Raw genomic sequence first — 12,757 nt, forward strand, 5'->3', positions numbered from 1 at the left:
AGGCCAGGCTGGCTGAGGCTCTGGGCAGCCTGATGTAGTGTGGGGTGTCCCTGCCCATGGCAGGGGGGTTGGAACTGGCTGATCCTTGTGGTCCCTTCCCACCCTGACTGATACTATGATACTATGATCTCTGGGGCAGGCTTGCTGAGTTTCTCCAGTGCAGCCCAGGAGCAGGTCTTGTGTAGCATGGTTGGGTTGTGGAAGGGCTCAGTTCTCTCTTTCTCTAGCAGTGGAATCATCTCTGCTCCTTGTGGAGATGGCTGTAGCCTCCACCAGGAAAAATAAGGATGGGTTTGCATACCAAGGGGATAAGAAATCCCAATTGCCCTTCAGCAGTGTCTCATGTCAACAGACACCCTTGAGGGATGCTGCTGCTTCTGAATGAGGTCCTTGAGCAGGGGATGATGAATCCACTGATCTCAAACTCCAGTTGCACCATGACCCCCTTGCTGCCTTCTGCCTGAGTTTATGACCACTGCTGCCTTCCCAGAACCTTTGAAGAGTCCTTCTCACAACTCACAGAATCACACAACCTGAGGGGTTGGAAGGGACCTCTGGGGACCACCCAGTCCAACCCCCCTGCCAGAGCAGGGCACCCAGGGCAGGGCACCCAGGAACACAGCCAGGGAGGGTTGGAAAGGCTCCAGAGCAGACTCCACAGCCTCTCTGGGCAGCCTGCTCCAGGGCTCAGCAGCCTCCCAGGGACAAAGTTTTCCTTTCTGTTCCTGTGGCTCCTTCTCTGCTCCAGCTTGCCCCCAGTGCCCCTGGTGCTGTGCTTGGCCATCCCTGAGCAGAGCCTGGCTCCAGCCCTGCACAGCTTTACCCCCAAGCCCTGAGGACAGCCCTCAGGCTCCTCTGCTCCAAGCCCAGAGCCCCAGCTGCCTCAACCTGGCCTCACAGGAGAGGTTCCACTGCCTGCAGCAGCTCTGTGCCTCTGGGCTGGAGCTATGGCCACAGGGCTCTGGGACACCTCCAGCCATGGGGACTCCACCACCTCCCTGGGCAGCCTCTGCCAGGCCCTGACCACTCTGACACCAAAGACATTTTGCCTCCTCTCCAACCTCAGCCTCCCCTGGCACAGCTCCAGGCCAGTTCCTCTCCTTCCATCCCCTGGGACTGGGGAGCAGAGCCCAGCCCCAACCTCCCTGCAGCCTCCTCTCAGGGAGCTGCAGAGAGCAAGGAGGTCTCCCTCAGCCTCCTCTGCTCCAGGCTGCACACCCCCAGCTCCCTCAGCTGCTCCTCCCCACCCAGCCCTGCTCTCCAGACCCTTCCCCAGCTTGATTGCTCTTCCCTGGCCCTGCTCCAGCTCCTCAGAGTCCTTCTGGGAGTGAGGAGCCCAAACCTGGTGCCAGGATTCAAGCTGTGCCCTCCCCAGTGCCCAGCCCAGGGGCACCATCCCTGCCCTGCTCCTGCTGGCCACACCACTGCAGGTCCAGGCCAGGCTGCTGGTGGCCTTTTTGCCCACCTGGGCACACTGCTGGCTCATCTTCAGCTGCTATCAACCAGCACCCCCAGGTTCTTTATCTGCCTCTGATCCTATAGCTCCTAAGGATCCTATACATCTGAAAGCCAGTTCCAGGAGCTTCAGGGAGAGCCACTCCCTTTGCTCTGAGAGCATGCAGATGTCTGGATGACAGACATCTGCCTGGAGACATCCAGGGGATCTTCTGCAAACACCATCCCAGTTGTTTTGCTGCCTCTGAACGGGCTGAGTTGGCCTAGTTGGCAGCTCAGGCTGGGTGCTGCAAGGGCTCCATCTGCTGAAGCAGCTTCACACATCACCTGAAACTGCAGGCAGCTGCACTCGAGGGGAATCCTTCTGCTCTCATCCCTGCTGTTGATGCCCTCTGTGCTCCTGGATCTAGGGTGGGTCACTTAAAAATGCAACCATAGAACTGGGGAGATAGGAAGAGACCTTAGAGATCACCAAGTCCAAGCACTCATCCCCAGAGCTCACAGTGCTGCTGAGCCCCCAGCACCAAACCACCTCCCTCAGCACCACCTCCAGGGATGGAGACTCCACCACCTCCCTGGGCATCCTGGGCCAGGGCCTGAGAACCCTTCCTGGGATGAAACTGTTCCTCATCTCCAACCTGAGCCTCCCCTGGCACAGCTTGAGGCTGCTTCCTCCTGTCCTGCCTTTCTTCTTCTGTGGCAGTGTTGCTGACCTGGAGCCCCTCTCCTACGAGGACAGGCTGAAGGAGTTGGGGCTGTGCAGCCTGGAGAAGAGAAGGCTCCAGGGAGACCTCAAAGCAGCCTGCCAGGACCTGAAGAGGGCTCCAGGAGAGCTGGGGAGGTGCTTTTGACAAGGGCTGGGAGTGGCAGGAGCAGGGAGAATGGCTTTAAACCAGAGCAGGGTAACTTTAGGTTGGCCATTGGGAAGGTGAGACACTGGAACAGGTTGTCCAGGTGTTCTAGGTCAGGCTGGATGATCTTGAAGGCCTTTTCCAAGCAAACCAATTCTGTGCTTCTCTGACCATGGCCTCTTTGTCTCTGCTGGTGCTGCCCAGCATCCTGTTGACTCCCTGAGAAGTTGCCTGCTGCAGCCTCAGCCTTTCCTGGTTGCATAACCTCATCTGTTGCCCCGGGTTCACCTGAGCCCTGTGATCCCTTTGGTGCTTTTCACTTGGCAGCAGAACATTCCAGCCACTGCTCCAGGAAGAATGAAAGAGGAGAGTCAGGGCAAATAATGCCCCCAGTGAAGCTGCCAGCCAGAGGTCAGCTGATGATTTGTCCTCCTACAGCAGTGTCCTCTTCTCTGGCCAGAGCAGGGGAGATATGGCAAATCCTCCAGCAAGCTGCTGAGAGAGGTGGGCAGCCAAGGGGCAGCTTCTGCTCCCACCAGAGGAGCAACTCTTTATGTTCAGAACCACACAGGGGCTTGGAAGGGACCTCTCCAGAGCCCAACCCCCCTGCCAGAGCAGGCTCACCCAGGGCAGGGCACACAGGAACAGGTCCAGGTGGGGTTTGAATGTCTCCAGAGAAGGAGACCCCACAACCTCTCCGGGCAGCCTGCACCACCCTCATTGTGAAGAGCTTAAGGCAGCCTGATCTTGGTTGGAGATGGTCCTGCTGACTTCAGGGGGCTTGGACAAGGTGGCCTTTGAGGGTCCCTTCCAACGCCTTACATCCTGTGATTGTATGACCCTTGCAAGGTGCCCTCAGGGGCTCTGGTGAGGTGAAATGAAGTGTGTGGCACTCTCACCTCCTGCCATTGGTTTAGGTTGGGAAGGACCTTTGGTGATGATGATCTGGGCAGGGACACTGTCCACTAAATCAGCCTGGAGAAGAAAAGGCTCTGGGGAGACCTAACAGCAGCCTGCCAGGACCTGAAGGGGGCTACAAGAAGGCTGGAGAGAGACTGCTCCCAAAGGCCTGCAGGGACAGGACCAGGGGCAATGGCTTCAGAATGGAGCAGAGCAGACTGAGACTGGAGGTGAGGAGCAAGTTCTGCACTAGGAGGGTGGTGGAACACTGCAACGGGTTGCCCAGGGAGGTGGTTGAGCCATGGAGATATTCCAGGTGAGGCTGGACAGGGCCCTGGGCAACCTGCTCCAGCTGAGGATGTGCCCATAGTGGAGGTTCCTCATCCCTCTGATCATCTTTGTGGCCTCCTTTGGGCCCTCTCCAGCAGCTCCATGTCCCCTTTCTCATCATGGCAGATGAAAAGACACTGGCAGGGCCTTGCAGTCAAGCCCTGGGTACCTTAATTGTTCCCTCTTTCAGTGGGTCTTACCCCATGCTGGAGCTTACAAAGGGTCACCCAACCATGCCAGCTTCTTCTCCTTTAGCTGCAGGTAACCTTCTTGCTCTGCTTCATTTACTTCTGCCCTGCTCACAGAATGCAGCTGGAAATTGGCTGGGAGGTTAACCACCTCCCTGCTTGAGCAGCTGCTGGGGGAGATGTTTGTCACAGAGCTCACCTTGCAAGGGCAAGCAAAGGAGGGCAGAGAGTGACCCTCCTGAGGCTCTCTTCAGTGCATTTCTCCAGCCAGCCCAGGTGTCCCTCTGGCTGGCATCCCAGCCTTCAGTTTTGTCACAGAATCAGAGACTGGTAGGGGTTGGAAGGGACCTCTGGAGATCACCCACTCCAAGCCCCCTGCCAGAGCAGGGCACCCAGGGCAGGGCACATAGGAACACATCCAGGGGATGTTGGAAGCTCTCCACACCAGGAGGCTCCACAACCTCTCTGGGCAGCCTGCTCCAGGCCTCCAGCAGCCTCACACCAAAGAAGTTTCTCCTCCTGCTGAGGTGGAACCTCCTGGGCTCCAGCTCATCCCCTTTGATCCTTGTCCTGCCCCTGGGCACCACCCCAAGGAGCCTGGCACCTCCAGCCTGGCTCCCAGCCCTCCTGACCCTCCTGAGGCTCTCTTCAATGCATTTCTCCAGCCTGCCCAGGTGTCCCTCTGGCTGGCATCCCAGCCTTCAGTTCTGTCACAGAATCAGAGACTGGTAGGGGTTGGAAGGGACCTGTGGAGGTCACCCAGTCCAACCCCCCTGGCAAAGCAGGATCACCCAGGGCAGAGCACCCAGGAACACACCCAGGTGGGTTTGGAAACTCTCCAGACCCCTCTGGGCAGCCTGCCCCAGGCCTCCAGCAGCCTCACACCAAACAACTTTCTCCTCCTGTTGAGGTGGAGCCTCCTGGGCTTCAGCTCATCCCCTTTGGTCCTTGTCCTGTCCCTGGGCACCACCCCAAGGAGCCTGGCACCTCCAGCCTGGCCCCCAGCCCTCAGGTAGTGACAGACATTGCTCAGATCCCTCTCAGCCTTCTCCTCTCCAGACTAAACACCTCTCAGCCTTTCTCCACAGCTGAGCTGTTCCACTCCCTTCAGCATCCTCAGAGCCTCTCTTGGATTCTCTCCAGCAGGTCTCTGTCTCTCTTGACCTGGGGAGCCCCAGACTGGACACAATACTCCAGGAGTGGTCTCAGCAGGGCAGAGCAGAGGGAGAGGAGAACCTCCCTAGCCCTGCTGGCCACACTTCTCCTTGCTGCACCTTCCAGGAGCCCACTGGCCAACTTCAAAGCTGTCCAGAATGAGACCCCAGGAGAACATTTCAAAGACCAAACCAATCCCATGAGTCTAAGATGTGAATGATCTGAGCACCCACACAGGTCCCCTCTCTCCCTGGGCCTCATGCAGCCAGCTTAGTGTGGCAATGAATCATGGAATAACCTTGGAGGTCCCTGGGCTCAGCCTCCTACCTACCCAGAGCAGGAGACAGTGCAGCTGGAGGTAGTCTGAGCCAAGAGGTAGGATTAGCCTGAGCTCAGTGCTGTGCAATGCAAGATGAAGTGGAAGTGGTGCATGCCTGGCAGGCTTTGGGCACAGCTGGGGTGGGGGCATTGCTGCCTGCACCTCGTGGTGTTGGTAGACCTCCTGTCTAGCTGGGGATGTCCCTGCTGACTGCAGAGGGGGTTGGACTGGATGACCTTTGGAGGTCCCTTCCAACCCAGACCACTCCATGATCTCCCAGGAATACACTGGGGGGAGGCTTCTCCACTTTTCTAGGCTGAAAAGGGAAAGATTTTGGCATTGGAAGCCAAAACCAAACCAAACTAAACCAAAATAGACCAAACCAAACCAAACCAGAGCAAACCAAACCACAACAACCAAACCAACCACACAAAACCAGCTCCCAACAGGCAGAGGCACAGGAAAGGGCACTTGGAAGGCAGGGAGCATGCCCTAAGGCAGGAAAAGTTCATGCCAGGACAAGCTGCCAGTGTGGAGAACAACTTCAACAACTTGAATTCAGAGACTGCCTCGGGTTGGAAGGGACCCTCCAAGGGCTCCTCCTTGCTCTCTGCAGCTCCCCCAGAGGAGGCTGCAGGGAGGTTGGGGCTGGGCTCTGCTGCCCAGGCTCAGGGGATGGAAGGAGAGGAACTGGCCTGGAGCTGTGCCAGGGGAGGCTGAGGTTGGAGAGGAGGCAAAATGTCTTTGGTGTCAGAGTGGTCAGGGCCTGGCAGAGGCTGCCCAGGGAGGTGGTGGAGTCCCCATGGCTGGAGGGGTCCCAGAGCCCTGTGGCCATAGCTCCAGCCCAGAGGCACAGAGCTGCTGCAGGCAGTGGAACCTCTCCTGTGAGGCCAGGCTGAGGCAGCTGAGGGGCTTGGAGGAGCCTGAGGGGTGACTGAGGGATGATTGCAGTGTGCAGGGCTGGAGCCAGGCTCTGCTCAGGGATGGCCAAGCACAGCACAAGGAGCACTGAGGCCAAGCTGGAGCAGAGGAGGAGCCACAGGAACAGGAGGGAAAGCTTTGTCCCTGTGAGGCTGCTGAGCCCTGGAGCAGGCTGCCCAGAGAGGCTGTGGAGTCTCCTGTGGAGACATCCAAACCCCCCTGGATGTGTCCTGTGTGCCCTGCCCTGGGTGCCCTGCCCTGGCAGGGGGGTTGGGCTGGATGATCTCCAGAGGTCCCTTCCCATCCTGTGTCTCTGTGAACGTTCTGGGGCACTCTTTGGGCCCTTTCACCCAGGCAGTGCTGTAGCCAGCAGAGCACTGCTCAGCCAAGCCATCAGCAGCCACCTTGGCCACAACAATTCAGTGGGAAACAGTGTCCAGGGCTTTTCCAAAGCCCAGGCAGACAACAGCCCCAGCTTTCCCCTCCTGCAGGCAGCTCACCCTGCCTTGGAAGGAGTGCCCTTTCAAAAAGGGTAAGAAGGAGGAAGCAGGGAACTCCAGGCCAGGCAGTCTCACCTCTGTGCCTGGAAAGATCATGGAGCAGATCCTCCTGGAGGCACTACTGGCTCAGAAAAAGAGTGAAGAGGTGATTGGGAGCAGTCAGCATGGCTTCACCAAGGGCAAATCCTGCCTGACCAACCTGGTGGCCTTCTCTGCACAGGTGACAACATCAATAGCTGAGGGGAGGGCAGCTGATGTCGTTTGCCTGGGCCTGAGCAAAGCCTTCCACACTGTCCTGCACCACAGCCTGCTCTCCAGGCTGGTGACACATGGGTGTGATGGGTGACCACTAGATGGATACAGAACTGGCTTGATGGCTGCACCCAGAGAGTGGCTGTCCATGGCTCCATGGCCCAGGGGAGGCCAGGGACAAGCAGAGTCCCTCAGGGATCAGTCCTGGGACCAGGCTTGTTCAACATCTCTGTGGGTGCCATGGGCAGTGGCACTGAGTGCACCCTCAGCAGGTTTGCTGATGACACCAAGCTGTGTGGTGCAGCAGACAGGCTGGAGGGAAGGGATCCATCCAGAGGGAGCTGGGCAGGCTGGAGAGGTGGGCACAAGCCAGCCTCAGGAGGTTCAACAAGACCAAGGGCAGGGTCCTGCAGCTGGGTGGAGGCGACCCCAGGCACAAATCCAGGCTGGGCAGGGACTGGCTGGCAAGCAGCCCTGAGGAGAGAGCCTTGGGGGTGCTGGGGAAGGAGAAGCTCACCAGGAGCTCTCAGTGTGCACTTGCAGCCCAGAAAGCCAACCAGAGCCTGGGCTGCAGCAGGAGAAGTGTGGCCAGCAGGGCAAGGGAGGTGATTCTCCCCCTCTGCTCAGCTCTGGGGAGACCCCAGCTGGAGTCCTGCCTCCAGTTCTGGAGCCCCTATTGCAAGAGGGACCTGGAGGTGCTGGAAGGTGTCCAGAGAAGGACCAGGAGGATGAGCAGAGGGCTGGAGCACCTCTCCTGTGAGGACAGACTGAAGGAGTTGGGGCTGTTCAGTCTGCAGAAGAGAAGGCTCCGAGGTGACCTCATTGTGGCCTTCCAGGATCTGCAGGGGGCTCCAGGGAGGCTGGGGAGGGACTGCTCAGGATCTCAGGCAGTGATAGGACTGGGGGGAATGGAATGAAGCTGGAGGTGAGGAGGAAGTTCTTCCCCATGAGAGTGGTGAAGGCCTGGAATGGGTTGTCCAGGGAGGTGGTTGGGGCCCTGTCCCTGGAGGTGTTTAAGGCCAGGCTGGCTGAGGCTCTGGGCAGCCTGATGTAGTGTGGGGTGTCCCTGCCCATGGCAGGGGGGTTGGAACTGGCTGATCCTTGTGGTCCCTTCCCACCCTGACTGATACTATGATACTATGAGATCAGGTTGGGCAGGCAGGACCTGCCCTGCATCCCCCCCAGGCTGGCGTGGGGTCGGGCTGAGCGGTGCCCCTGCCGGGGGCTGCAGGAGGGCACTGCTGCTGCCAGAGTGCCACAGCCTGCTGCAGTGCTGCCTGCTGGCTATGGAGAGAAGAGAAACGAGCTGGAAGCTTCAGGTGGAGTCACAGCAGCTGAGGGAACTGCAAGATTAGAGGCCCCAGAGTCTCATCAGGACATGCTTGCTTCAGAGGCTTCCTTCCCTTGCCCCACCACAAGTGTTGCCAAGAAGCTGAAGGGTTTAGGTTGTAGCAGAGTCAAGGACAAGGTCAGCTGTGCTGCTCCCTCTCATCTGTCACCTTCCTGAGCAACCCTTCCAGGTCCCTCCAGCTGCCACAGCTTTAAAAGGGAAAGCAGGACTGGTGCCACTTAAATTACAGCCTCTGAAACCTTCTTCAACTCACTGCTGAGCTTTGCAGCACACAGCAATGAACCTGCCCCACAGGTCAGGCACCTTGTGGCCACTGGGGATGGCTCCTTGGCTTCTCCTGCAGCCAGCAGCTGGTCTCCAGAATCACTTCTGGGCACTGGCACACTGCTGGGGCTGCACCTTGAATCCTGAGGTCAGTCATGGGCCCTTCACTCCCAGCAGAACCCTGAGGAGCTGGAGAAGGGCAACCAAGCTGGGGAAGGGTCTGGAGAGGAGCAGCTGAGGGAGCTGGGGGTGTGCAGCCTGGAGCAGAGGAGGCTGAGGAGAGACCTCCTTGCTCTCTGCAGCTCCCTGAGAGGAGGCTGCAGGGAGGTTGGGGCTGGGCTCTGCTGCCCAGGCTCAGGGGATGGAAGGAGAGGAACTGGCCTGGAGTTGTGCCAGGGGAGGCTGAGGTTGGAGAGGAGGCAAAATGTCTTTGGTGTCAGAGTGGTGAGGGCCTGGCAGAGGCTGCCCAGGGAGGTGGTGGAGTCCCCATGGCTGGAGGTGTCCCACAGCCCTGTGGCCATGGCACTGGTGGCAGTTTGGGCTGGGTGCCTCCTGCTGCTGGCACACGGGGTGCACCTCTGGTGCCCTGAGTGTGCAGCCCAGGGGGTGGACACAGGGAGCTGTGTATTCCATACCCAGCATGTCCTGCCCCCCATAAATCCATCTGCAAGGTCTCACACTTCCTCTTTCCTCCCTCTGGGCTCCCGTGGGAGATGCTCCCTAGCTGCTAATGGAAGGGGAGTTGTCTCATGGCCCCTTGGGCCTGGCTGTGCCCAGTGCCAGCAGGAGAAGGGGGAAGGGCAGGCTCAGATCTGGCCAGCTGAGGTTAGCCTAACAGTGGGGGGGGGGGGGGGGGGGAAGAAAGAGCCCTGGGGGTTTTGGGGGTACCCTCAGGCAGGGAGAAGGGAAATGCTGGGATGCTTCTGGCTGTGCTGTAAGGGACCCTGTGTGCTTTGGGCTCCTTTGGGCTATGCTTGCAGCTTCTGTGAAACACTTCCCTGCTTTCCCATTAAAGCTTTCCCTCCCTTCTGCAACCCATTTGTCTTGAGTCTCATTTTCCTGCCCCAGTGAGAGGCAAGAGAGGATCTGCCTCAACCTGGGACACCCTGGCACTTGGGGCCGGGGCTTGGTGCCCCTGGTGGGCTTGGGCTGCTGCTTGGACTAAACCTTGAAGGTCTTTCCCAGCCCAAACTGTTGTGTGGCTCTGTGAGAACATTCTGCAGCCCCAGCTGGTGCTGACATCTCAAGCTGCCATTTTTTAGGGTGCCTTCTCTTGGTGCCAAGGACTTCAGTCCCACTTTCCTACCTGAGCCTGGCACACCTTCATGGCTGCACTTCTAGGGCCCCCCTTGGGCTGCTCCCAAAGCTGTGGTGTCCCTGCCAGGCTCTGTGTCCCTCGGCTGAGACGACAGCAGTGCCACTCCTCCCTGGGGAGGACACTGCTGATGCAAAGCTCAAGCAAACAGACTTTCCAGGGCCAGAAAGCCCAGCAGGGCTGCCCACCATGCTCCCTGGCACCAGCAGGTGCCCTGGCACTTGCTGAGGCTCAGAAAGGCACAGAGGTATCCAGCTCGTTGCCTGCACTGGAGTGGGCACCACCGAAAGAGTCCTTCCAGGTGAGGTCTCAGGGCCTCCCCAGTCTCTCTCTTGCCTCTTCCACCACAGTAGCTTCTCTTTCAGTTTTCTCCAGCAGCTCCTTCCTCTGGGAGATGTCTTACCTCAGAGGTGTTTCCATGGCATCCTGCAGCTTCCTCTGGAACAGGAGAGCAGGGCAGCAGCAGCAGCAGCAGCAGGCATGGTGGCAGCTCCCAGCCACCGGCAAAACCAACCTTCTGCTCCTCCAGCTTGGCTTCAGCTCTGCTCCAAAGGGAGGCCTGTGGCACCACTCATCCCTTCCATAATCATACAAGAGTCACTGGATGGCAGGGGCCAGAAGGGACCTCTGGAGATCACCCAGTCCAAGCCCCCTGCCAGAGCAGGGTCCCCCAGGGCAGGGCACACAGGAACACATCTGGGGGGGTTGGAAGCTCTGCAGAGCAGGAGGCTCCACAACCTCTCTGGGCAGCCTGCTCCAGGCCTCCAGCAGCCTCACACAAAAGAAGTTTCTCCTCCTGTTGAGGTGGAACCTCCTGGGTTCCAGCTCATCCCCTTTAGTTCTTGTCCTGGCCCTGGGCACCACCCCAAGGAGCCTGGCACCTCCAGCCTGGCCCCCAGCCCTCAGGTAGTGACAGACATTGATCAGATCCCTCTCAGCCTTCTCCTCTCCAGACTGAACACCCCCAGGGCTCTCAGCCTTCCTCCCCAGCAGAGCTGTTCCAGGCCCTTCAGCATCCTCACAGCCTCTGCTGGGCTCCCTCCAGCAGTTCCCTGTCCCTCTGGAGCTGGGGAGCCCAGAGCTGGACACAGCACTGCAGCTGTGGGCTCAGCAGGGCAGAGCCTGCTGGTGCAGCTACTGCTCCTTTATGTGCTCTGTGCCACAATGCAGCACAGCTCAGGGCACAGCAGCTGAGCTTTAGGTCTGACCCAGGCAGAGTGGTTGACTGGAGAGAGGCAACTGACTGGTGAGAGCAGAGCCTGAGGGATGGCTGCAGCTCCCCAGCTTTCCAGAGCATGCAATCACAGCATGGGTTGGGTTGGAAGGGAACTCAAAGCTCATCCAGTGTCAAACCCCTGCCATGGGCAGGGACCCCTCCCCCCAGCCCAGGCTGCTCAAGGCCTCATCCAGCCTGGCCTGGAACACCTCCAGGCAGGGGGCAGCCACAGCCTCCCTGGGCAGCCTGTGCCAGGCTCTCCCCAGCCTCCCTGCCAACCATTCCTTCCTCCTCTCCACTCTCACTCTGCCCTCTTCCAGCTCCAAGCCTTTCTCCCTGCTCCTGGCACTCCCAGCCCTTGGCCAGAGTCCCAGCCTGTTCCTATAGGGGAGGTTCTCTGATCATCTCTGTGGCCTCCTCAGGAGCCTCTCCAGCAGCTCCAGGTCCTTCTTGTGCTGGGGCACCAGAACTGGAAGCAGTGCTGCAGGTGGGGTCCCTGCAGGCTGCAGCCCCTTCAGGTCCTGGCAGGATGCTCTGAGGTCTCCCTGGAGCTTTCTCTTCTCTGGGCTCAACAGCCCCAACTCTCCCACCCTGTCCCCACAGGGCAGGTTCTGCAGCCCTCTGAGCATCTCTGTGGCCTCCTCTGGAGCCCCTCCAACAACTCCATGACCTGCTTTGTGTTGGGGGCTGCAGAGCTGGCCAGAACAGTGCAGGAGGGACCTCAGCAGAGCAGAGGGGGCAGAATCCCCTCCCTTGAAGTCCTGGTGTGCTGCTTTTGTGTGGGTCAGCTGCTGGGCTGCCAGTGGCCACTGCTGGCTGAGATCAAGCCCTGCCATCATCCCAGCACCCCCAGGCCCTTCTCTGCAGGGCTGCTCTCAATCCCCTCCTCAGCCAGCCAGGCACTGGTCTCGCTTTGCTCAGATAGGTCCAGCAGGAGCGGCTCCTGTGCCGGCTGCCCGGGGGGGAGGAACGTTTTGAACACAGCCTCCTCCCTTCCCAGGGCTCCTGCGTGCAGTTAGGAGCCAAGCAGCGTCGGGAGGGCACTGGGGTGTGCTGAAGGCACAGTGGGGGTCAGGAGGAGGGGAAACGGCAGGCTTGAGGTGGCACTGAAGCACGGACCCTTAACCACTTCTTAGGAGGGAGGAAACCCGACAGGTTGTGGTGGGTAACAGGCTGAGGAGGGGTGGCAGGGGCGCGACGAGTGAGTGACGGCTGCAGGGGGGGCAGGGAGAGGAATGGCAAAACCCTTAACCAGAGGCAGGAGCAGGAGTGAACAGTAGCAGAACCTCCCTCAGCCTGCTGGCCACACTCTTCTTAGAATCATCAGGGCTGGAAGGGACCCCAAGGCTCAGCCAGCTCCAAGCCCCTGCCATGGGCAGGGACACCTCACACCACAGCAGCTTGCTCACAGCCACCTCCAGCCTGGCTGCAAACACCTCCAGGCATCAGCAGGAGGCTTCCACCACCTCCCTGGGCAGCCTGGGCCAGGCTCTCACCACCCTCCTGCCCAACAACTTCTTCCTCACAGCCAATCTCCAGCTCCCCACTTCTCCTTTTGCTCCATCCCCCCCAGTCCTGTCCCTCCCTCACCCCCTCCAAAGTCCCTCCCCAGCTTTCTTGTAGGACGGAGAGTGACGAGGAGGAAGAGGAGTGAGAAGGAGAGCTGAGAAGCGACAGAGTGTCGTGCCGCGCCGAGCCCGGCTGAGCCGAGCCGAGCCGAGCCGAGCCGAGCCGAGCCGA

The sequence above is a fragment of the Melanerpes formicivorus genome, unplaced genomic scaffold (genome assembly GCF_026170545.1).
Source record: "Melanerpes formicivorus ecotype bairdi unplaced genomic scaffold, bMelFor1.0.p_v2 SCAF_137, whole genome shotgun sequence".
Classification (NCBI taxonomy): Eukaryota; Metazoa; Chordata; class Aves; order Piciformes; family Picidae; genus Melanerpes; species Melanerpes formicivorus.